This window comes from Sinohyriopsis cumingii, unplaced genomic scaffold (genome assembly GCF_028554795.1).
Source record: "Sinohyriopsis cumingii isolate HCF-2022 unplaced genomic scaffold, ASM2855479v2 utg000229l, whole genome shotgun sequence".
Classification (NCBI taxonomy): Eukaryota; Metazoa; Mollusca; class Bivalvia; order Unionida; family Unionidae; genus Sinohyriopsis; species Sinohyriopsis cumingii.
In genome coordinates, this window is record NW_028315879.1 from 671,400 (window position 1) to 696,142 (window position 24,743).

Below are 24,743 nucleotides of genomic sequence, written 5' to 3' on the forward strand. Positions count from 1 at the left end.
TTTGGCTAAGACTTGCACTTGCGATTTATCTCGAGGGCTTTTAAACAAGACCACGTAATGCGCATTGAGACTGATGGTGCGATGGGCTTTACTTTGTTGAAACAAATTTTGGGTGATGTAAACGACACTGGCATTACGGTGATGCCCTTTGCGCGTGAACCACAATTTAATTTCTTCTTCGTCTTCTCCTAACATGTCGTCGAAAATGACCAAATGGGTTTGACGGGAGTCAGAGACGATGCCGTCGTCTTCTTTAGGAATGCCTTCCACAAACACGATGGAATCGCCTTGACTTTCTCGCAAGAGGCTGTACGCCGATTGCCACTCTTTGTAACACCACACGATCCGTTGAGGTGGCCGATCGATCAAATGATGTTTATGTTCGATCAAACGTTTGACGAATTCGGTTTTGCCTGAACCGCTAGGTCCAGCAATGAGCATATTAAAGGGATGGCGAAGATACAAAGCCTCCCAACTGGCACGATCTAAGTGTTCGTCGATGACTTTGACAGTAGAGGAAGAGGGAGCAGAGACAGCAGAGATAGCCATGGTGTGAGAAATGTTACTTGTGACACGAAAAACAACCAAGACAAGAGTTTATATACTTTTTCAGAACACGTTTATTGAATGTTTTTTTTATCAAACATGAATACGAAAGACAAAAATACATAAAAGCCAAAGGCTTAAGTACAAGAATAAAAGGCACATGATAACTATGAACGTGGAATAAACACAAGTGTCTGTACAACAACCACATGTTTTGGGTAATGTTCTAACCAGTTCTATAGTAGGGGGTAAGGTCACACAAGTGTCCTCCCGAAAGGGTCTTTCAGGCCTGTCCACGACAGTCCTGTCCTGGGTGACGGGTTCTTCTGGTACCGTCACTAACACGGGTTGAAAAGTAACTTTTTTCCTTGAACAACTCTCGTGCATACTGGGCCACTTCTTGGGTCCAAGCCTCAAAACCCCATTCTTTCCAGGCACGGACATCTGTCCAATGGGGATGTAAGTCACAAGCTACACACACATCGTCATACACGTCTTGGGTAGCTAAAAGTTGACGAATCTTTTTTTCCTGTTGAGGTCGAGAAGTATCCAGATGAAATCACAAAGCTTTGAGCAAAAGGAGTTTTTCGTGACCATTTAAGGCCATTGAGGTGGTAAGTACTGATCGTAAAGAGTCCACAAAGAATCGGCTGGTAAACGAAATCCCAGAAAACAAGTCACTAAGACACACACCACTTGTCGTCCCAAATTGAATGGATACAGTTCTTGTAATAATCGATGGTAATGATCCACGGTTTGAATATGGTCATTGAGTTCCTTCCACGGAATCTGTTGAATGACATGTGACATAAACCGTGGCATGGCAGCCTGTTTTTATATTCTCTTTTTTTCGGATGCAATACACGTACTTTCTAGCCAGAGATCTTCGTTCTCCAGTAGGGAATCTAAATCTTGCATACTGTAACCGAAACGTCAGAGTTCGTTTAGAAGTTTCCTCTTCCGCTAAGGAGATTCCACGTAACAAATGTTGGTAATCCTTTAACTTGTCTTCCTCAATGCGTTGCACTAGGTGAATCTCGAAGTAACCATAATTATGAACATGTCGATCATTAGCGACCTCAAAGTTTTGAACAATGTCTGACCATTGAAAGAATTTCTGACGAATCAGTTCTCTTATACCATTCAGGTACCAGTGGTTAAAGATCTGGTGACGTAACGGATGCAATTGTTCTTTACGTTTCACTTGTATTTTCACCAGCTCTCGGTAAATCCTTTCTCTCAACTCCTCAGGCAAGCCCAAAATGTTCTCTTGTAAAGTATCCATAAGTATATACACTGTTTTTGGAATCGTTGGGTGGTGTCCAATAGCCTCGTTTAACTTTGTGCCTAATGTAATATCCACTCATAATCAGTCTTCTTGTACTTTGGAACATAGCATAATTTAAAAACGGACGAATCACTTTGAGTTTGCGTTTCACTTGTATTTTGATCAGTTCTCGGTAAATGCGTTCTCTCAACTCCACAGGCAAAGCACGAATGTTCTCTAGCAAAGTAGCCATGAATAGGTCATACTAAATCCTCTTTGGTCTGACACAAGAAATGTACTCTTTGCACAAACATGGTTTTACTTCAGTGTCGAATTTAAATCGTTGAGTCACTAATCTACATATTACAATTCGTTCAGAAGTTTCCTCTTTCACTAAGTTGACATTGTGTTCAAGATGTTGGTAATTCGTTAACTCTTCCTCTGGAATTCGATGCAGTACGTTTACAATGATGTAGGTAGAATCGTCCATACCAAACCAATCCTTTTTAAAACTGGAGGATCGTTGATCAATGTCTGTCCGATGGAACACTTTCAATTGAATCAATCCTTGTATAGCCTTCAGGTACCAGTGGTTCAAACACCGGTGACGTAACGGATGCAATTGTTCTTTACGTTTCACTTGTATTTTAACCAGTTCTCGATAAATGCGTTCTCTCAACTCCACAGGCAAAGCACGAATGTTCTCTTGTAAAGTATCCATGAACAGATTATTATGGTAAGAAGTTACTTCAATGTCTCGGTCCCACTAAGGGTAAGTAATGACAATTCGGTGACCATCGAGCATGTTCTACGTAGGCCGAATCTTGCGGTTCCCAGTGGTGAAGTGACACACCGCAACTGAAGCACTTGACTTTATCTCCTTCGCCCAAGTAGAAAAATCCGGCTCTGGCTAATTCTTCGGGGGTCGGTCCTCCCAGATACTTAGGCCATTTTCCTTTGAACGATTGAAGACGATTTTCAAAGTCGCAGTGTTCCGACAAACGCACAGGGAACGAATATTCGTCTTTCACAGGTTCGTTTCGATGAGGGTTGAGTGACATGGATAGGAGTTTGCTGAGGGCTGGATGACATCCGTAAGGGGGTAGACGTGAAGGTGAACATTCCCCTTTAAAACGAAACCCAGTAAAATGTCCAAGAGGACGAGCGGCATCGCTTTAGCATCCTTCAGGTTTGACACGCACAGCATCACTTTCCATGATAGGGGCAGTGAGAACAAAGTTCCCATGATGCTTTACGGCATCGCTCAGGTCACAAGGTACAGCATCGTATCCATCGCAAGGCTCACAATCGCACTCGTCTGCAAACTCCGTTACGCAATTACAATGGTAACCACATGGACAATCGCAGTTTCCTTCCGGACATTTTCCGTCGCAATGCATGGGTCTTATCCATCCAATATTAGTCACACTAGAGGAAGATACAACTTTTTTACAATTCCCAAACTGGAACGATGCCTCTTTCAAAGTATTCATCTTGTTCGCTCGGTCTTGGTAGTCACAATGAACTATCGATCTTGCCTAGGGTTCCTTTTTTATATACAGACCAGTACCGACGTGTCCATACGGTAAGGTGAAATGATTGGGAAGTCGCACTCGCTTCTGGTATACAATTTGATAGACTTTTTCCAAGGGTCGACTGACGATGTGGTGAGTGGGTAAACGTACAATCTTGTTCGGTTGATAGGTGGTCACTTTAAAGTTTCCATCCTCTCCCGATTGCAAGGCTTCTTTCAATACCCCAAAGTTGACCACTCGACTGGTACGATAATTCAGAGTCAGTCCTTTCACTTTGCACGTCGTGTGCACTTCTCCTTGTGGGTCCCGGTATTCGTAGTCGTAATTTTTGGGACCACCACTGACGAAACTTAGAATCTTGTCGTCGGGATGCTCGTCTGTCCAGGCTCCTAAACGGTCTCCTTCGATGTCAGGGTGATGTTGAATCGGGTGATGGATGTAAATGCAACTGTCCGTGTCAAAGTACAGGACGCGTTCTTCTAACAGTTCTAAAGCTTCGTACAATTTTAAGCGAGCATGGGCTGTCACGTAAGCCGCAATGATGACATATCCAAAAGGGTCGTCTTGTACAAAGTCCAGATCTTCTTCGTAATTGACCAAGATTAAATTCTCTCGAACGACGTCCACGTGTTTCATGTATTTGGTTTTGTCGTGAATCATCTGGAAGTAGCGGGAAGGTTCTGTCAAATATTCCGTCTTGGGTAAACACGGTCGTTGTGCCATTTTACCCCACAAGCAATTTAACATCACTTTGGCAAACGATCGCCTGCCTTCGTTTTTCTCGATGTGGTCTAAAGTGATGCCTTCTTGTTCGTAGTATTTCTCTTTGAATTTTATTTGGTCTTCGGGAGTGTGACACCAGGAAGGATAGCCGCTGGCTTCTTGCTTCAGTTTCAAAAAGGCATCCACGTAGTCTGAGAAAATGCCTTTCTGAGTAGGGTCACCCTTGCGGTATTGTTGTGTCTTGGGAAGGTGGCAAATTTCGTACACTTCTAACAGTTGGTATCCCATGTCCAGAGCTTTGAACAATTCTACGCTGACCCAGGTTCCCGTCAAGGCCCGTTCTTCCTGGGTGTGCTGACAAGGCTGATCTTGGTTGCACGTTTCGGCACAAGTACGGCACAAGGGAAACATCAGTTTGCCTTGACAATGGTGAGGTAAGACGGGATGGTATAGGTTCGTGGGAGGCAAAACTTTGCACTTGATCAAGCCTTCGTATTGTCGAATGTTTTTCAGGTCGATGTGTTCCGTCAGCAATTGCGGGTGCCCTACAGGAAAGCGACAATATTTGCACACGTAGGGATACAGCGAACACACGTCCAAGTATTTGATTTCTTCTCCTTTCTCTTCGTCGGCTTGGTACAGCAAACAGGTGGCATTGGTCCTTCCTCCGTACAAACTATCCCTCGGGTTCAGCGGGTCCATGAACTGGTAACTTTCCACGAGGCGTTTAAACTCAGGATCGGTTTTCATACGCTGATCGTACTCGTGTTCCCACATTTCCACCACTTGGTATCCTTGCTGTTCTAACTTTAGGCGCCGCTGACAAGTGTCCTGGTACAAGTCTTCCATGGTTCGTTGTAAAAACTGATTTTTTGTGTCACGGTCAGGGTAGCAGACGGGACATCCGTGAAATAAGCAACCGTTAAACTCGTACACGATCTTGGGGTTTTCTAAGTCCCAGCCATCGACCGAATACGTTCCGATGGTCTTTTCGCCCCTTCCGTTGCGGGCATGCTGAATCCACTTGTCTTCCTTGTCGCACAAGTAATGTAACCAACGTAGGGCTTTGACCGAGTATTGACGTTTGGCATAGTGGGTCGTTTGAGGACTGATGACAGCCACGGTGTTTTCAGGCATGAATCGTTGTCGATACACTAAGGAACACGCTTTGGGAATGGTGCAAGCTTCTTTCAAAGGATCGACCCCTCCGTGTTCCATGAACAGTTCTCGAAATTTTCCACAGCAACGCCGTAAAATGTCCACGTCGGAACGACAATACTTTAGCATTTCTTCCTGAAAGTCGAAAGGGTCCGAGGCGTGAGCCTGGTACCAAGCGTAGAAAGCTTCTCGTTGTTCGGTACGCATGTTGTCGGGGTCGTAATAGTGAGCCTCAGGTAAATGGGGTAGAACGGCGTGTTGATTGGCTTCCGTATTGAAAAAGTGTGGAAAGTACCCTTTAGCCATTTCTGTCATTCCAAACGTTTTAGGCATTCGACTCAAAGGCATGGCCAAATAGCTCATCGAATCTTTAAACTGTACTTGTCCCACTTGCATGAAAATGATTTTGGCTCCGTTCAAAGTGACTTTAGGACGCTCGGTGCCTTGTTCCGTATAGTACCTCAAAAGAAACTGTCCATCGTATCCGGAGAAATTGTGAGCCATCACCGTGGCATGACGATGACAATCTCCGTAACGTTCGATGTCCTCTTGGCTCCACGTCTTGTCGACGGGGTCTAAGACCCATTGGGCAAAATCGGCTAACGTGTTCGGCCCCCGAAAGATTTTTTCACGCCCTCCGGGAATCTTGCTGCAGTGAGGGCAATGACTGAAGATAGGTTCTTGAATGCACTTCTCGCACGCTCGATGAGCCACGCAGAAATTAGGAATGTGAATGCCAGTCTCTTGCATGCATTCGAAATCGAAAAAGATGAAATTGCCTTTCTTCTTGTGACCGTCCTCTTTCTCTGGTGGGGGTTGGTATTTTTGCACGTAACATTGGTGTTCCAAGTCCACGATGTGGTGACAAATGTGACATTTTTTCTTTCCTGAACATACGTGTGCCTTGGTATTATTGGTACGTATGACTTGTTCACACGTAGAGCACAATCTCAGCAGTTGACAAGCGCATTTCTTCTGTGAACCTTGCGTCTTCAAATGTTGTTGGTAACAGGTAGGGCTGACAAACGTGCGCAGACACGTTGAACAAGGCACTGGTTCTTCGCTCAGACAGGGTGAAGAGGCCAAACATCCTGTGCATTTCGACCCACAATGCTTGTGTTGCTCTAGATTGTTATAACCATGGTCACATTTCTCACAGTAATAACTGTATCCCAGGAATCCAGTGATAGTGGTAATCGTATCGAAATGGTCATCGTGATAATAGACATGAATGTATTTTCCGTCCTTAAAGTCTTGCCCTCGAAACAATAGAGGTCCGCGCACTTCTTGAGGGTGCACTTTCAAGGTGTATCGTGGAGCTAGGACATCTTGCAATTTTTGCATCTCAGGAATGCCACAGGGTGTGTCTTTGGACAGGCCAGCTTGTTGCAACAGGAGTTCTGCTTCGTTTCGTTGTTTGGCTCGGTCCGATTGTTGAATAGTGTTCCAGGTTCTTTTCCATTCTGCCGTGTCGTTCTTGTTGGCATAGGTTCGTCCCACCACGATGGCACGGGCTAAACACATCTGGTCTTGAGGGTTGCGAATTCGGACGAGACTCTTTTTGGTGTTGCGAAGGTCGTCCACCAATAACATCTTTTTGCGTCCAGTCCCTTGAGGAGGAGAGACGTGGGTCATGTCCAGTGTGGCTTTACCATCGGTGATGTCAAACTGGTCATTAGATTGTTGCACGTGTTGAATCTTGTCCATGACTTTGGAAGCAGTGAATTCTGCAGGGGTGCCAAAGTCGATCCAAACAGGGGATTTCAAACCGTCGTGTTGTATGGAAAGTCTCAAGCGATCGTCTTCTTTGGGTTGACATTGTTGCTTGAGTGCAGTGAGCAAAGAATCCCACACCCCAGTGATAAACACTTCTGCTTTCTCTAACGGCACTTCAGCCTTGAAATCTTTAAACTTCACCGTGTAGGTGTAAGCCGTGGTTCTAAATTTTCTAGAGGAGCGCTTTTCCGTCTCTCGAATGGAATAATACTTATCAGGGTTGACTAAGGGTGGTGAACTTGGTTTAGAGGGTTCGGATTCTGGTTCACTCATGTCCTCTTCAAAATCACTGGCATGAATTTGTGCCAAGATTTCAGCCCTGGTACGAGGCGATAGATCACGTTTCTGCCTCTTACTTTCTTCTTGTTCTTTCTTCTCGAATGAATTAGATCGTTTCATCTTGAAAGCAAAAAGTCAAATGACTCAAGTTCAAACACCATGAGCTACTTTATAGTCATAGCAGACCAGCGTATATAAAAGGGTGTGTGTCTTGTCCTTTCACTATTCATTTCACTCTCAAGCCGAGCACAACGATGGAAGAGACTAACCAGATGGAACGTTTCGTCAGAGCTTTGCGAGGGGTCATTAGAAAATTCTCTTCAGACCAGCCTACGGACTACTCTCCTTCCTTTAGAGATAAAAGTCAAGATACTTGCTATATCTGTCAGAAGAAAGGGCATTGGTCTTCAGAGTGTCCAGACCGTCAAAAAAGAACAAAAACAGGGACTAAAAAAGACAAAAGTCAAGATACCTGTCATTATTGTAAAGAAAAAGGACATTGGTCTCCAGATTGCCCAAAAAAGAAACAAGAGGAGTCAGAAGAAAAGAGGGATTCTTCAGAAGAAGAGAGGGATTCTTCGGAAGAAGAGAGGGATTCTTCAGAGGAAGAAGAGGAAGAAAGAAGACAATTCTATTTACAAGAGGCAAAGAAACAGGAGAAGAAGAAAAGAAGAAGGGAAGAAAATGAGGAAAAGACGGTGAAGAAATTTAAAAAACAGAGAGACTAAACAAGGAGAAAGAAGAAGTCAATGAACTTTTTATTAAAGTGTTGTGTTGTGAATTGTGAATTGGATTGTAAAAAATGGATAAAAGAATAAATTAATGATATAAGGTAAGTGTCTTTGAGTTTTGATTTTAAAATAAGAACGTACACTCACACACAGACACGTACTATAAGGGTAAAATGGGTGGGTTTTTTTTTTTTTGAGTTATTGGCAAATTGAAATTGTATTTCTTTTCGAGAAATGTGGGTGGCCCTGAAAAGGGCCTTTTTCTTCATGGTGAAGGGGTGAGTTTAAGCAATCAACTTTAACTGCCTTATGCCTTTGCCACGGCCAAGGCCTACTTCTGGACTGCGTAATGTTGATGATGATGATGATAATGATTGGGTTGAAATCACTAAGGGTGGTACGGTAGGCTTAGTCACAGGGTTGACGTGTTTAGCTCGGGAAGGTCGTATTCTCTTCGGTCGTAATAAAGAAGGCTGATACATTTGTTTCAGACTTCTTAACTCCGCTAAAATGTCCAACAGTACCGTGACCGTTTGATTTTCACCCTCTTGTTTCTTTGCTGCTACTTCTTCTTCTTGCTGTTGCTGCTGTTGTTTCTTTCTTACCTCTTCTTCTTGCTGTAGCTGTAGGAGAAAAGCCTGTTCCGCTTCCTTTTGTCGTTGTATAAATTTCTCCAATTCTTCTTTCTGTCTCTGTCTAAAATTCTCCACTTGCGGTAATGAAGAAGGTAACGAAGGTTCCGGAACAAATTCTTGCGAGGAGAGAAAATCCACAAAATCCCAATTCACCTCTTCTGAAAGTAAGTCCGGGTTCCCTTGGGCGGTCTCCCCTGTTGGTGCACCCCATTGGATCGTTTTCTGAGTTTCCGTCATGTTGAATCACTGTCGCATAGATTGACTGCACACAAGCGCTAGCGAATCTATATAGACCAACAGACGTCACAGACTGCTCTCTTCGGATTGGATGCGGGCTGACTGAATTTTGTAACGCGTGTTCGGATTGGTGAATGAACTCAATCCGTTTCAATCCTACCTCTGCCTATAAATAAGCGCAGTTCACTGCATTGATTCACCTGTTCTCGTCGCTTCAAGATGTGGACCACAGTCGAGTCATCCACCCTTGTGTCTTCCATGATGTTTCGGACAGACTTGCTCATGTATGTCCGATCCAAGTGGACCGTTGTCCACAGGACAAACACCAGCCTGTGGATACGTGGGTTCTACGTTGAAAGACAAGGATGCCTGAAAAGAGTGCTGGTTTACGGACCAACAGTGAGACGCAGCCTAAGGACAAGAAGAAGACCAATACGGTGCCCTTTATGTTAATGAATACATTAACATAAACCCAAAGGCCCTTTTCAGGGCCAGCCATATTTCTCGAAAAGAGATAGCCTTTCCATTGCCTACCCCTTTTTTATTTTTTAATTTTTTTTTAAAAAAAAATATAAAAAAATCCCATGTTCAATTCCCCTTGACGCTATAAAGGCCCACCCTGTTTAATTTCCTTTGACGCTAAACTGCCCCACGATTTTTTTTTCTCCATGTTAATTTCCCTTGACGGTAATCTGACCCACGATTTTTCTCCATGTTAAATTTCCCTTGACGGTAATCTTGCCCAGGGGTGTTTTTAATGCTAATTCCCATTGACGGTAAAGTGCCCCCCTTCACTACTCACAACTTTACCGTCAACAGCGACATCAGCGTTACACCAAATTGACTGTGTGCTAGGCCCTCCAAAGTATCATTGTAATTATGGTTCAGAGTAGAATCGTGCAGGGAAATTTCCATTGGGGTAATCTGCATTTGTCGCGTTGCAAAACCAAGACTAAAATTCGGGTTGGATATAGTATAGTGGTTCAATCAGGACCAGGTCTGACAGGCAGACCGGCGGGTGGCGAGTTTCGGAAAACGAACTGACATACGTTATGCTGCGTATTAACTTTATGGTTGTTTGACACGTTGACAAATATGATCTTGCATAATCGAATCATAATATTGTAGTGGCAATATTAACAGTGTCCACACAAGCTTCGATTTACTTACTTAACGCGTTGAACAACGCCATGACGACTTTGTGGACAAATCTGATCGTTGTCGGCGCGTACAAGCTTTCCTTTAACTTCCAAGAATGTCTCTTGATACCGAGATGTGCCATTAACCTGCAGTTCTATGGGTCCTTGTTCCTTTGGACCCCAGCCACATACGCATACTATTGGTAATTTTTGAATGCCTCTATCTCGCAACACAGGCGTGTCTATATCCCACGCAGGATTGGATACCTTTTCGAACTTAACCATTGTTTATACATTATCGATTTCGTCTAATACCTTTTGCGTGACAGTAATCCCTGCCTTATTGTCAGATTTGAAATCAGAATTGATTTTGGCCTGTGCAGTCTCGTTGGGCAGCTTCATTGACGACTTTTACTAACCAGTGCGGGTATTGTTGCCGTGCACGAGACGGCAATCGTCGTACGTTACGTGGTCGGTGGTTTCGAATTAACAGAACCTCATGCGATTTCAGATTTTTAACCTGTCCAGGGCAGCACGTTTCATGCTATCTAAGACTCGAACTTAATTTTTGTGCGATCGGTGCGGCCTGTCGAGCTCGAGAGAACCGTTGTGGGCCCTGTCAACGATCCTCTGACAGCATCGCCGAGGTCATTTCCGTCATATGTCGCGTAATAGGTTTTCTCGTGTTGACAGCACGCACGGGTTTCAAACGTCCGCGCACGACTGTCATTGTATAAATTAATTGTTCAGTTGTATCTTTAAAGTTTCTCCGCGTAGGTCTAACACGGTCCTGTCATGGTTCACACGGAAAGACCTACGTTCGCGAGTCGTTAATTGCTGCATGGAATTACCCAAAACCGTTCTCAGGGACCAATATGCGATGTCGACCTCGTATAGTGGCAGAGCTGAGTATAGGCTCGTGTTCGCTTATGCTGTTTTTGGAATCATGCTTGGTCTCTTATGTTACGTGTTTAGGCTCAAATAAACAGTAACAAAAGAAAGAGTGAAAACAACAAGCTTTGAAAAATTTAACAAATAATTTATTTCCCTGAAGAAAAGAAAGGAAGAAAAAAAAAGAATGTAAAAATGAAAAAATAAGAACTTACGGTTTTAAGAATAAAAATCTTAAAAATAATCCAAGAATCATCCACGAATTAATTTTTAGAAGTCTTAGTAATGTTCTAATGAATTAAAGTTCTATCCCCGACGAAAAAATCCAAAATGGAAGGCGATGACGTATACTGTAGTCAGTATAGAACTGATGTGTACTGTCCTTTGTGAACAACAGAAAATAATATTCCGGTGTTTGAATTCCGGATAAAATTTAAATAAATATCGTTGTCCAAGAATTCTGTATGAGCACTCAAATCTTTCCAGGAAAAATAATTATCTTTTAGAATCCAAAATAATATGAATAAAAATTAAATAGAACTCTAAACTGTCACAACAGACACTTTCCAGTGTAAAGGACATAAAAGACCAAACTGAGAGATCTCTCTCTATAAGCATCACTATTAAAATTAAGTAATGAGCCATTTCGGAAAGCCCAGAATTAGGCTGTTTAGATATAAGAATTACGTAGCCCTAGTATGACCTTGATAAAAACCAATTATTTTACTCCGAGAATAAAAACAAATTAAAAAGTTGTTTACTTCTCTCAATGATTTCTAAATCAAGGTCGAGAAATAGGTCAGCTTTTGGTGTTTGCAACTGAAGAGTCAAGGTCAAACTATTTTCAGGAAAATATAAAATTTCTTGTAAACTAAATTACATTACATTCACATGTAATGAATTTTTGTTTAAAACTTATAAACAGACAATTAAATTAAATCAAATATAAATTAAATCAAATATACTTAACAGGTCACCTATGTGATCCTCTGTCGGATCTTATTATTCATTCAACAAGCAGTGTTCATGTGATGTTTTACCCCAACCCCTTGTATTATACATGTATTTATAAGTCTGTAAGTGGAGCCAGGTAAGCTTTGTTTTTCCAAGTACCTAAGTTGGCTAATCCTCTTACGTAACCCAGTCTTTGTTTGAGCTCTTGAGTGGAAATCTGGCGGGAATCTTTGTACATGGGAACACGTGACGTAGACAACTTCAAAGAACCGGAAGCCGACAATGGTAGGCTGGACAGTACATGGGGACCCACAGACTGACATTTTTATGATTGACAGTTCGATCAAATGACCAGAGTCCGTCGCCATCCAATCGGGATGCGTTGTAGGTGGGACTTGATTCGAGAAACTGGCATAAGACTTGTACAAGCCTGAAATTCGTCAGTTGGTGTTTAAGAGTCGCAGTGACACACACTCCGTTAGCCATTCGTAAAAATTGGCGGAATTTAGGAAATTCATGAAATAGCTTCGATCAGGTGAGTTTGATGTTACGTTGATTCTGCTTGATACGACTGCTGTTAATTGAAGAGAATTTGTCGTATGTATACATTTTACTTGTATTGAAGTATGAATAGTTAATTATGACCTTAATATTTTGCATTTTTTTCATGACTTTAGCTAGTACTTTTGTTTACGATTGATTACGATGTTGATTCGTTGCATCATTATTCATAATGTTACTATGTACACCTTATTGGTGAGGCGAAAATGTTCTCTTCTTTCGCTAGTAATATGTGTGCATATTATTTCGTGGATTATTACGTTTACGCCCTTTTGAAAGGACGATTTGTATTTGTGAAGAATTGTATTGCTCGCTAGCCGCTATAAGAATTAATATTGTAATTCTTTGCGTAGTTATATTTTGGTAGACAAGAAATTTGTTTACGTAATGATAGATTTTGCCATTGAGTAACGGATTGCCGTTTATCACCATTTGAATGTGAATATTGTGGATTTGGTACGCTTGTGTAGGAAATATATATAAATATATAGATAGTCATATTACTAATCGTAGTAATATTTTAGTACAATCATATTTGAAATATTTTGTATGTATATACTGATAGGGCTCAGTATGTAGATATTTGAATCCTTTGTGTGATTGTGTTATGGCGCCATTTTTGTAAGCGGCGGAAGTGTATGGGAATTTCGATGTGTGCGCATGCGCGACCCAAATGTCCCGCCTTAAACTGATGGTTCAGTTCAGTGACGTAGTGTGAGGGAAGATTTTTATAACCCTATGCTAATGCATTATACCTTTCAACAGGAAGCTTTCGGGGGACGAAAGAATTTCAGAGAATTTCGGGGGACGAGAGAAGTTCAGAGAATTTCGGGTGACGGTGAGAGATACCGAGTGAATTTCGGGTGACCTCAAGGGATACCGTCAAGGGTTCCGGATACTAGAAGAGGAACCGGAAGTCAAGATAACGGCAAGGAACAAGGATTATAGAAGAGGAAGCGGAAGTGGAGATCACGAAAGGAGAGAAAGACAAGGGAACGAAGAGATTTAGATGAGTAGCACTCAAGAAGGGAAAAATCTCCTCACACTGTGAACTCAAATGATGATCAAAGGGATCATTGGGTGAAAGAGAGACATTGATTACTTTAAATTCTTTTAAATTTCATTTAATAAATTGTTATTGTTTAAATTTCATCTTTGTATTTCTTTTAATTTAACTGTCGGCATTGCTGACTGGGGGCTCGTAGCCATAAATATATTTAGTCAATAAATAATATAGTGTCCAGAATTAACCTTCTGAATAAGGACCAGGGGAACTTCTCATAATTCGTTAAAGTCTATAAGAAGAACCCCACCCCTAGACAACCACTACACCCCCACAGTGGGCGCTTCGTCCGGGATATGAATTAGACATATATATTATTTTGGGACTTAAAGTTATTGGTAGAAGTATTAGTGAACAGTGTGAGATATTTTCCATTCTTTGTATTTGAAATTTTGTGATTTTCTCATCTTGTATTTTTATTGTCATTTGTGCAGGCTTTGTAGATCTTCCATTCATAGCAGTACGTGTGAAGCAGATATCGAACAAATATCTTACCTGAACGAAACTAGTTGTTGTCGACAGGTAAGTATTTAAACTGGTATTACAAATATCTGTATATTGTTTGAATTTTGAGACAAGGTATCACTTTACATTAGTATAATGGCTACCGAACGACAAATGATAAAGGAATACCGCGCCATGGGGTCGGAAGATCTTGGATACGAGGGAGATCGCCTGGCAACCTTTATAGAAGAAAGGATCAAGGAATGGAAGGCCGAAAAAGCAGCGGAAAGAGAAGCCCAGAGAGAACTAGCCAAGATAGCAGCGGACCAAGAGTTAGCCAAGATAGCAGCGGACCGAGACGCCCAGAAAGAGCTGGAGCTAGCCAGACTCGCTCACACTCTGGAGATGGAAAAGGTCAGAGTTGAAGCTAGGACCAACGGACGGGACGACGCCAGTACAAGCTCTGGAACAACCGGCCGACCTTTCATCGACCACCGGATAGTCCAGATCAACATGTCACGCTTCAATGATAGGGAGGAGGCTATTGACGATTTTCTCGTCCAGTTTGAGAAACTCGCACGCGCTCATCAGGTCCCTGAACAGCACTGGGCCATTAATGTCTCAGCCTTTTTGCAAGGTGCAGCTCGGGAAGTCTACCACGGCTTAACTGCAGAAGAGGCTGATGACTACACTGCCCTCAAGAAGGCGCTTCTCTGCCATTACCGGCTGACCGCCGAGACTTACCGGAAACTTTTCCGGGACTCGGTGAAAAAGGTAACAGAGACCCACTCTCAATTCCACAACCGTGTTCGAGGTTTATTTGAGAAGTGGATGAAAATGGCCGAAGTCGAACGCACGTACGAAGGGCTACGCGAGGTAATACTCAAGGAACATGTCCTGGGTACTTACCGTCGCGAGTTGACAGTTTTCTTAGCAGAAAGAGAACACCGGACGCTCGAAGAGATCGCTAACATGGCGGAGCGATACGAGCAGGCGCACTCGAAGAGTGGAGGTTCCGGGGTTGCTGACCGACCCCGACCCTCTGAGTCGCGTCGTATGGGGGAGGTTGCGCCGGCTGTCCGTAACCGTCAGGGCGACGGGAAGGTCGGAGGGGCACCTACAGGTAGGGCTGCCGCCTATCGACCTGGACAGGCCCCACCCACGAAACCAGGACTTGCAAGTCGGCGAGGGCCGCCGACATGTTTTAATTGCAAGCGCCTGGGGCATTTTGCCAGGGACTGTCCCAAGGGCAGGCAGACCCAGGTGAATGTCGTAGCTAAGAAGGAATGTGTGCCGGAAGCGAGTCGCAACCCAGCCAACCTTGCGGCCGCAACTGTCAATGGTGAAGGCGCCACCATCTTGTATGACACTGGGTGCAGCGTCCCCGCGCTTGTCGACAAGAAATATGTCAAGCCGGAGGACTATACAGGGGAGGTAATAGAAGTTCAGTACGCGAACTGCGCGCGTGACTCATTACCAGTAGCTGTCATTGACCTCGATTCACCATACGTGAAGGGGAAAATTGAAGCTGCTTGCTTGGAGGGGCTATCACATGACGTCATATTGGGTTGCCGTTATGTGTTACCCCAGCCGAACCCCGAAACCTGCACACCTATGCCAGTGAGTGCTGTTGAAACCAGGGCCATGAGTCGACAGCCGAAACAAAAGCCAATCCAAATTACATCGACACCGGTTAGTAATGTTATTCCAGCGGAGTTAAGGAAGCTGCAACAGGAGGACGCAATTCTGGCGCAGTTGCACAAACACGCAGAAGCGGGAACAGAAAGGGAAACTCCGAACGGCGCGGTGAAGTTTGTCTACAAGAAGGGAATCTTGTATCGCCACGCCAGGAAACACAACGAACACTTCAAGCAAGTCGTCGTGCCAAAGGAAAAGCGTTGCGAAGTACTGAAACTTGCACACGAGAGTCTCATGGGTGGACACATGGGAATTGCTAAGACGCGTGACCGTCTTGTAAAAGAGTTTTACTGGCCAGGGGTCCAGGGAGACGTAAAACGGTTCTGTCTATCCTGTGACAAATGCCAGAGAATGGCACCGAAAACGGATCAGCGACCCATCCCTTTGGGGAGTACGCCCCTTATCGATGAACCATTTAGACGTGTTGCCATGGATTTAATCGGACCGATAAAACCCGCGTCTGCGCACGGAAATCGATATATTTTAACGGTTGTCGATTATGCTACACGCTATCCGGAGGCCGTTGCGTTGCGTAACATTGACACGGAAACCGTCGCGGAAGCTCTGTTTGCGATCTGGTCAAGAGTCGTAGTGCCCGACGAGATCTTGACCGATCAAGGAACACAATTTATGAGTCGTGTGATGGCGGAGGTGAATCGTCTCATGTCGATTAAACACCTCACGACTACACCGTATCACCCCCAATGTAACGGATTGGTCGAACGGTTTAATGGGACCTTGAAAAACACGCTCAAGAAATTGTGCGAAGGCCGCCCCAAGGATTGGGATCGGTATATTCCGGCCATGCTTTTTGCATACCGGGAAGTACCGCAAGCGAGTTTGGGGTTCTCTCCCTTTGAACTCTTGTACGGGAGAACCGTACGCGGCCCAATCGCCGTACTGAGACAGCTGTGGACAGACGACCACGCTGTAGAGGAAGTACGCACTACCTACCAGTACGTCGCGGACTTGCGCAACAAACTGGAAGAGGTTTGTTCTCTCGCGCAAGAAAATCTCAAACGAGCTAAGGCGCAACAGGCGAAAAATTACAATAAGCGCGCAAAACCACGTCAGTTTGAGGTAGGGGACAAAGTGTTGTTGTTGTTGCCCCAGGAACACAACAAGTTGCAAGTTTCCTGGAGGGGTCCATACGTCGTCACCAAGAAGGTCGGAGGTCAAACCTACCGGATACAGCTACCGACGAAAGAGAAATTGTACCATGCCAATTTGCTCAAGAGGTACCGGGAAAGGGAGACCGCCAGCGATTTTGTTGTCGCAGCGATAGTCACCGAGGATATCGAAGGCGATACGGAAGGTGCTAACACTGTCCCGAGCTGTCCATTAACGAGGGCCGAGACTCCGTCGGACGTGGAGTGTGACCCCATGTTAACTGAAGGGCAGCGGAACGAGATAGAGACCTTGCTGGCCGAATATTCCGACGTGCTAACAGAAAAACCCGGGAGGACGACGCTTGTCGAGTTCGGGTTAAAGATGGTGGACGACCGACCAGTTCAGCGTAAACCCTACCCCTTGCCCCACGCGAAACGACAAGTTGTAAGGGAAGAAATCGAGCAGATGATTGCTCTGGGAGTAATCGAACCTGCCGACTCTCCGTACAGCTCACCAGTAGTCTTAGTGCAGAAGAAGGACGGCACCCATCGGTTCTGCGTCGACTACCGGAAGCTGAATCAGGTGACAGAATGTCAAGTTGAAATGATACCTGACCCCGAACATATCTTCGCTTCGGTCTCGAAAGCGAAATATTTTTCCAAACTGGATTTGTCCAAGGGGTATTGGCAAATTCCGGTAAGGAAAGAAGACCGACCGAAGCTTGCTTTTGCTACTCCCGACGGGACATACCAATGGTTGGTGATGCCGTTCGGGGTACAAAACGCGCCCAGCGTCTTTACCAGAATGATGCGGAAGTTGTTGGAGCCCTTGCGCGATAGGGGTGTCCACAACTTCATGGATGACCTCTTGTTAGCTACAGAGACATGGGGTGAACACCTCGCTCTGTTAGCTGACGTTTTGGAGCGGCTACGTCAGGAGGGCTTGACAGCCCGCCCTTCCAAATGTCACCTTGGTTTCAGGACATTAGACTATTTAGGACATACCCTGAGCCAAGGCACGCTGTCTCCAGAGAAGTCGAAGGTGGAGCAGTTGAGAAACGCCGCACGCCCCACCACGAAAACGGAAGTGAGGTCATTCCTGGGACTGGTCGGATATTACCAGAGGTATGTCGCTAATTTCAGCGCGATCGCGGGCCCGTTGTCTGACCTAACCAAGAAACGGACCCCGAGTAAGTTCGTTTGGACAGATGCGTGTGAGCACGCATTCCAAACGCTAAAGGATAGACTTACATCCGACGCAGTTGTTCGTCTACCGGACTTGGATAAAGAATTCGTTCTGCGCACCGATGCATGCGACACGGGACTGGGAGCAGTACTGCTCCAGGAGCATGACAAGACGCTTTTTCCTGTCGCATACGGCAGCCGGAAGTTGTCTGCTGCCGAGAAGAATTACTCAGTATCGGAGAGGGAATGTCTCGGAATCGTGTTCGGCATATCACGGTTCGAGCGATACCTATATGGACGTAAGTTCATATTGGAGACCGACCACCAACCACTCGCCTATCTGGCGCAGGCAAAGTTGTCCAATGGTCGATTGATGCGATGGTCGCTGTTTTTACAGCAGTACCAGATGCAGATCAGATACGTGAAAGGATCTGAAAACGTAGGCGCAGATTTCATGAGTAGAAGCGCCGAAATGATATAGATCATTTGTTATATTTTCGTGTTCATACTCAGTTTAGCATTTAGTTCATTTTGCTGATTTTGTTCTTTATATCGTGTAACACTTTGCTTTTTTAGTTTGAGTGAATAAAATCCTGATTTTATTCTCAAGCGTGGGGGGATGTGATGTTTTACCCCAACCCCTTGTATTATACATGTATTTATAAGTCTGTAAGTGGAGCCAGGTAAGCTTTGTTTTTCCAAGTACCTAAGTTGGCTAATCCTCTTACGTAACCCAGTCTTTGTTTGAGCTCTTGAGTGGAAATCTGGCGGGAATCTTTGTACATGGGAACACGTGACGTAGACAACTTCAAAGAACCGGAAGCCGACAATGGTAGGCTGGACAGTACATGGGGACCCACAGACTGACATTTTTATGATTGACAGTTCGATCAAATGACCAGAGTCCGTCGCCATCCAATCGGGATGCGTTGTAGGTGGGACTTGATTCGAGAAACTGGCATAAGACTTGTACAAGCCTGAAATTCGTCAGTTGGTGTTTAAGAGTCGCAGTGACACACACTCCGTTAGCCATTCGTAAAAATTGGCGGAATTTAGGAAATTCATGAAATAGCTTCGATCAGGTGAGTTTGATGTTACGTTGATTCTGCTTGATACGACTGCTGTTAATTGAAGAGAATTTGTCGTATGTATACATTTTACTTGTATTGAAGTATGAATAGTTAATTATGACCTTAATATTTTGCATTTTTTTCATGACTTTAGCTAGTACTTTTGTTTACGATTGATTACGATGTTGATTCGTTGCATCATTATTCATAATGTTACTATGTACACCTTATTGGTGAGGCGAAAATGTTCTCTTCTTTCGCTAGTAATATGTGTGCATATTATTTCGTGGATTATTACGTTTACGCCCTTTTGAAAGGACGATTTGTATTTGTGAAGAATTGTATTGCTCGCTAGCCGCTATAAGAATTAATATTGTAATTCTTTGCGTAGTTATATTTTGGTAGACAAGAAATTTGTTTACGTAATGATAGATTTTGCCATTGAGTAACGGATTGCCGTTTATCACCATTTGAATGTGAATATTGTGGATTTGGTACGCTTGTGTAGGAAATATATATAAATATATAGATAGTCATATTACTAATCGTAGTAATATTTTAGTACAATCATATTTGAAATATTTTGTATGTATATACTGATAGGGCTCAGTATGTAGATATTTGAATCCTTTGTGTGATTGTGTTATGGCGCCATTTTTGTAAGCGGCGGAAGTGTATGGGAATTTCGATGTGTGCGCATGCGCGACCCAAATGTCCCGCCTTAAACTGATGGTTCAGTTCAGTGACGTAGTGTGAGGGAAGATTTTTATAACCCTATGCTAATGCATTATACCTTTCAACAGGAAGCTTTCGGGGGACGAAAGAATTTCAGAGAATTTCGGGGGACGAGAGAAGTTCAGAGAATTTCGGGTGACGGTGAGAGATACCGAGTGAATTTCGGGTGACCTCAAGGGATACCGTCAAGGGTTCCGGATACTAGAAGAGGAACCGGAAGTCAAGATAACGGCAAGGAACAAGGATTATAGAAGAGGAAGCGGAAGTGGAGATCACGAAAGGAGAGAAAGACAAGGGAACGAAGAGATTTAGATGAGTAGCACTCAAGAAGGGAAAAATCTCCTCACACTGTGAACTCAAATGATGATCAAAGGGATCATTGGGTGAAAGAGAGACATTGATTACTTTAAATTCTTTTAAATTTCATTTAATAAATTGTTATTGTTTAAATTTCATCTTTGTATTTCTTTTAATTTAACTGTCGGCATTGCTGACTGGGGGCTCGTAGCCATAAATATATTTAGTCAATAAATAATATAGTGTCCAGAATTAACCTTCTGAATAAGGACCAGGGGAACTTCTCATAATTCGTTAAAGTCTATAAGAAGAACCCCACCCCTAGACAACCACTACACCCCCACAGTTCAACAGTGTTCCAGATGCCGCCACCGTCAGACTAAAACAGAACACCCGAACAGCCCCTATTTGATATTAGGCCAACTGCGATAAACGCCACAAAAAACGACCCCCCCCCCAAAAAAAAAAAAGCTACTGAAATCTTGAGGGTGTTGGATTGCCCGGCGATGATCGGTGTCGGAAAAATTCCACGTGGAATTCTGATTCTGTTAGGTAATCTTTCCAGTTGCCGGACAAAAATAAAAGCGTCGAATGTTACGGCATCTTTCTACATCCGTTGGCGGCCAAGCTCGTTAAATATTTCAGCCTTGACTTGCGCCTAGGTGGATGAGGGGGATGCGCCGTTGACTTTTCATGTAGTCTCTGGCCACATTTAGGTCATGTTGAACTTTCACAAGAGTTCAATAGTATTTGCTGTTTTGACAATTGGACTAAGTTCTTTGGTGACTCCATCATCGCTGCCACGGACGTCAAGATTTCTCCTGTTGGTTTGATAAACATTTATCCGAAACCCGATATGAGTTCTTCCCATGAAGCCTGACGCAGTTGAAACATATCTTTGACATGTTCAGTGACATGTACTTAACAGCAACAAAAGTTCCACTTGATCTTATGCAGCTTTACAGCGCCTGGGTGACCCGCGTTAATATATTCCAAAGTTGCGAACGTGAACGTATCGTTATGTAATACAAACCACGTATGCATTTTTGTTCCAGCCCCATGTAATATTCTTGCGGCGTTGTCTTGCTGGTCAAGCATAAACTTGTTATTAAGATTATTGTTTTGCGAGTCAATGTGGTCAATAATATGACCTTTAGCGAAAAGAACTGGATGGCCGGAAGTGATTCACCACATACCTGACAGACAAGCGCCGATGCAAAATCTCTGATTACATTATAACAATGCTGTTAGTCCGAGGATGGATCAATTATGTACAACCGATTCCATGCTAAAAATCACATAATTCAGCAACAGCTGAGTTTCACCAAATCCAGTCGGCCCTATAATTAACACGTTGACCGCGAGCGGAAATACGTCGCTGTGCTTGGTTGGTGATGTTTTACTGACGAAGAGCAGTCAATAACGTTACACTTTCGCGTCGATAACTTTTCTCACCCAGCTCTGCAAACACGTCATCGGCGTTAATGTGCATTAGCAGGAATCCGTGTCCGTGCACAGCATGTTCTCGCTGTAGAGTTTTGTCGTAATAAAACTCGTACATGGACGGCTTCAACAAATCCAAACAATTATTTGAACGTGCTTAAGAACGATCAGCACGCTGATAAAAAGCATGTGCGTAGATTTAGTGTTATCACCCACGAGATTTCTGAGAATTATCTGTGGTGGCATAGCATTTGTATCCAATCATCTGTATGCCATTTTAGTTATTGCCGAGAAACTTTGAATGTTCTGAATTCTCCACACATTTATACACATCTTCCCCACAATTCAAGTTATTTTAGTAATTCTGAAACGAATGAGACCACAAAGCAAATTAATGCAAGATTACTTACTTTAAAATTTGTGCTATCAGTGAATGGTTAAAATGTGTAACTTCCTGCATTTCTGGCCAATAGAAAGTGCAAAAACTGAAATATAATTATTTTTTTTGCATGTTGCTTTTCTTTCCGTTTCTAGCAAAGATTCTTTTCCATCATGTTCTGAAACGGTGTCGGGGTAAAGTATCGCTAGTTTTGTAAGTTTTACTATAGACCAGATGCTATAGACAATTAGAGAAATTTAGTGTTGGTTTGTATTTGCAGAATAATAACCGACTCAGACGAGTTATTTTGCTGACTATAAACAAGCACATACATACATACATACATACATACATACATACATACATCATACATACATACATAAAAACATACATACATACAACGTACGTACGGACATACATACCTTTGTAAACAATCAGTTCAGAATAATAATCCCATTAAATACATGCTGACTGACTTAGCAGGTATCGCTCTATCTGTTACCGGTATGTTGATTGGCTAAAATATCAGGATAGATCCGGGATATCAATTAATATAAACTTTTGAACTTTGCACCGTTTTACATTGGTTTATCGGAAGTGGTGAATCAGTGGGGGAAAGAAAAACTTCGAAGAATTTAAAAAATTTTAGTGGAATTTTGAAAGGTAGTTGAAGTTATATGCACCCTAGTATTGTTCAGATATTTTACTTGTGTATTTGATCTCAAAAACATCAGCGTTCTTTTAGGCAAAATATCTCGAACAATATGGGTATGTGAGAAAGATTGTCAGTAGATTCAATTGTGTCGGTGGTTGTTCCCGGGGTTTTCCCCGGTTCTTCCTCCATCAGTTGTACCAGCTGCCATTTATAGCCTAGCTTGTGTTGAAAATGACGTTAAACCACTATAACAATAACAAAAAAAAAAAACGAAATATCTCACGGTTTATTCAACTTCACTCTGGAACACCGTTTGATAAGTCAGATACACTACCCCACCAGTTAGTCTTACAGTGTAAGACATCGACCCTGATATTTGTTTTGGGGGTCGACACTAAAACATAGGTATCAGGGTTGATGTCTTACATCGTGGAACTACCACACCAGTCGTTAAAACAATTGACGCCACCCCTAGTCCCACAACGTATAACCCGTCACCTGATATTTTTTTTTCTGGGGGGTGATGGGTCTTACATCTAACTAACACAGTAAGTATATTAATTACACATAAATTAGTGGAAGAGTGTTGATATAGGCAGCCAAGTGTGTGAGATATTCCTGAAACTTTGACTACTCATTCCAATGTCAACCAACATCGGAACAGGCTATACAAGGCCATTATTTGGATCGTAAGACATAGCACTAAAACAAAAACATGTGCAATGTCTTACATTGTAGGACTAACACCTCCCCTTGACGCATGAGTTAAAGGAGACTAGAAATCAAAATTTTCCTTCTACGTATGTAATTCTCTACAGATTTTAATTCGACTGACATGTTTATAAATTAAATATCGTAAGCGGGTAGTGATTTTATTGCATGGAAGATACCACGATTCCGTAAATTGCCGAGTTTTTCCGAGTTTTAATGAGACGACAGATCACGTGGTACCGTGACGCAATACTAGCCAGTCCTCGAATACAAACAAACATTGGCGAGCGAGGCAGACGGAAGGAGACAACATTTGGGTTGCTCATTCAAAACTTGAATCTTCAGTCTGATATAATAGTTTATGTACTGTACTGGTCAGTGTTAAAAGAATTTTTTTAGGCACAGGCCCCGGGCAGGTGACTTAAATAAACTCTAGCCCTGACTGAAATTCCACAAGCCCGGACAGTTCATACCTGTCAACTCTCAAGCCGGGAGAAAAACCTCCTGATTTTGGGGGTATTTCCTCATCTACATCTCGATCTCGTAATATCTCTAAATTTTTCGCAGCGAAGTCCCGATAATTACATTATGTCTGTCAATTTTCATTTGTCAGAAGAAGAAAAAGCCAACCCCAAACCGTTTATAAATAGATATAACGTATGCAATCCACAGTCTAAGCTGCCACACTGCAGACATCGTAGTGATATGACTGAAAAATTGTTAAAGCTACGTTAAAAATTCAAATCACATGCACACACGTCTAAATCCGGCACTGGATGAAATAATTAATATCACACAACATTTTTTTTCTTTTTTTTTTCTTCTTCAGTAAATAGAACGTGAAAATTAAACATTATTCAAGTAAATTTCAGATGTTTTTAAACAACTACAACAGTACTATAGTATAACAAAATTAAAAGAATACAATTGTTACCAATTAGCTTAAATGAATGATCACTGTGAAATTTTCTCTGCAAACAAAAATTGCATCTCCATTTCCGCCAAAGAAACTCGGCCAGTTAACACCTGACATTCCTCGACCGTATATGTAAAGTTTAATTACCATAATTAAATTAAAAGGAATAAAACAAAATATACCATGCAGTATATGTGGCCCTAAAGAACTAATTCTGAATAAATATTTTGTTCAGCAAACAGTGTTACATGCATTAAGACTTAAACCTGAAGTCCATGGCATCGTAAGTAACAACAAAATAGGCATCGTTTATTTTGGCAATCAATTGCTGGTGCTTACACACACACACACACACACTGTCGAACAGGGTTTCTTTGAAGTATGTCCGAAGGGCAGTCCTTTTCACAAGATCAATGCAAGGATGGAATATGTTCATCAGTCACATCGGCTTTATTGTGATGTGATGTGATTTTGATTTTTAACGTAGCTTTAACAATTTTTCAGCCGTATCGCTACGATGTCTGCAATGCGTCAGTTTATAGTGATGTCTAGTACTGGGGCATCATGCCGCAGACATGTAGCATGATGTCCCACCCAATCACATTA

At 42.9% G+C, this 24,743-nt stretch overlaps 1 protein-coding gene across 6 annotated transcripts in view; it reads left to right on the forward strand.

Annotated features, from left to right (window-relative positions):
• The first annotated feature begins 22,030 nt into the window (after nt 1–22,030).
• The window catches only part of LOC149774427 (protein kinase C iota type-like), a 109,365-nt gene continuing 106,652 nt past the window's right edge, over nt 22,031–24,743 (forward strand). For 4 of the 6 annotated variants that reach the window (XM_089945211.1, XM_089945210.1, XM_089945214.1 and 1 more), the window contains exon 1: nt 22,437–22,518. The gene's annotated coding sequence lies outside the window, so the exon portion shown is untranslated. The other 2 variants (XM_089945212.1, XM_089945213.1) reach the window with 2 other exon arrangements.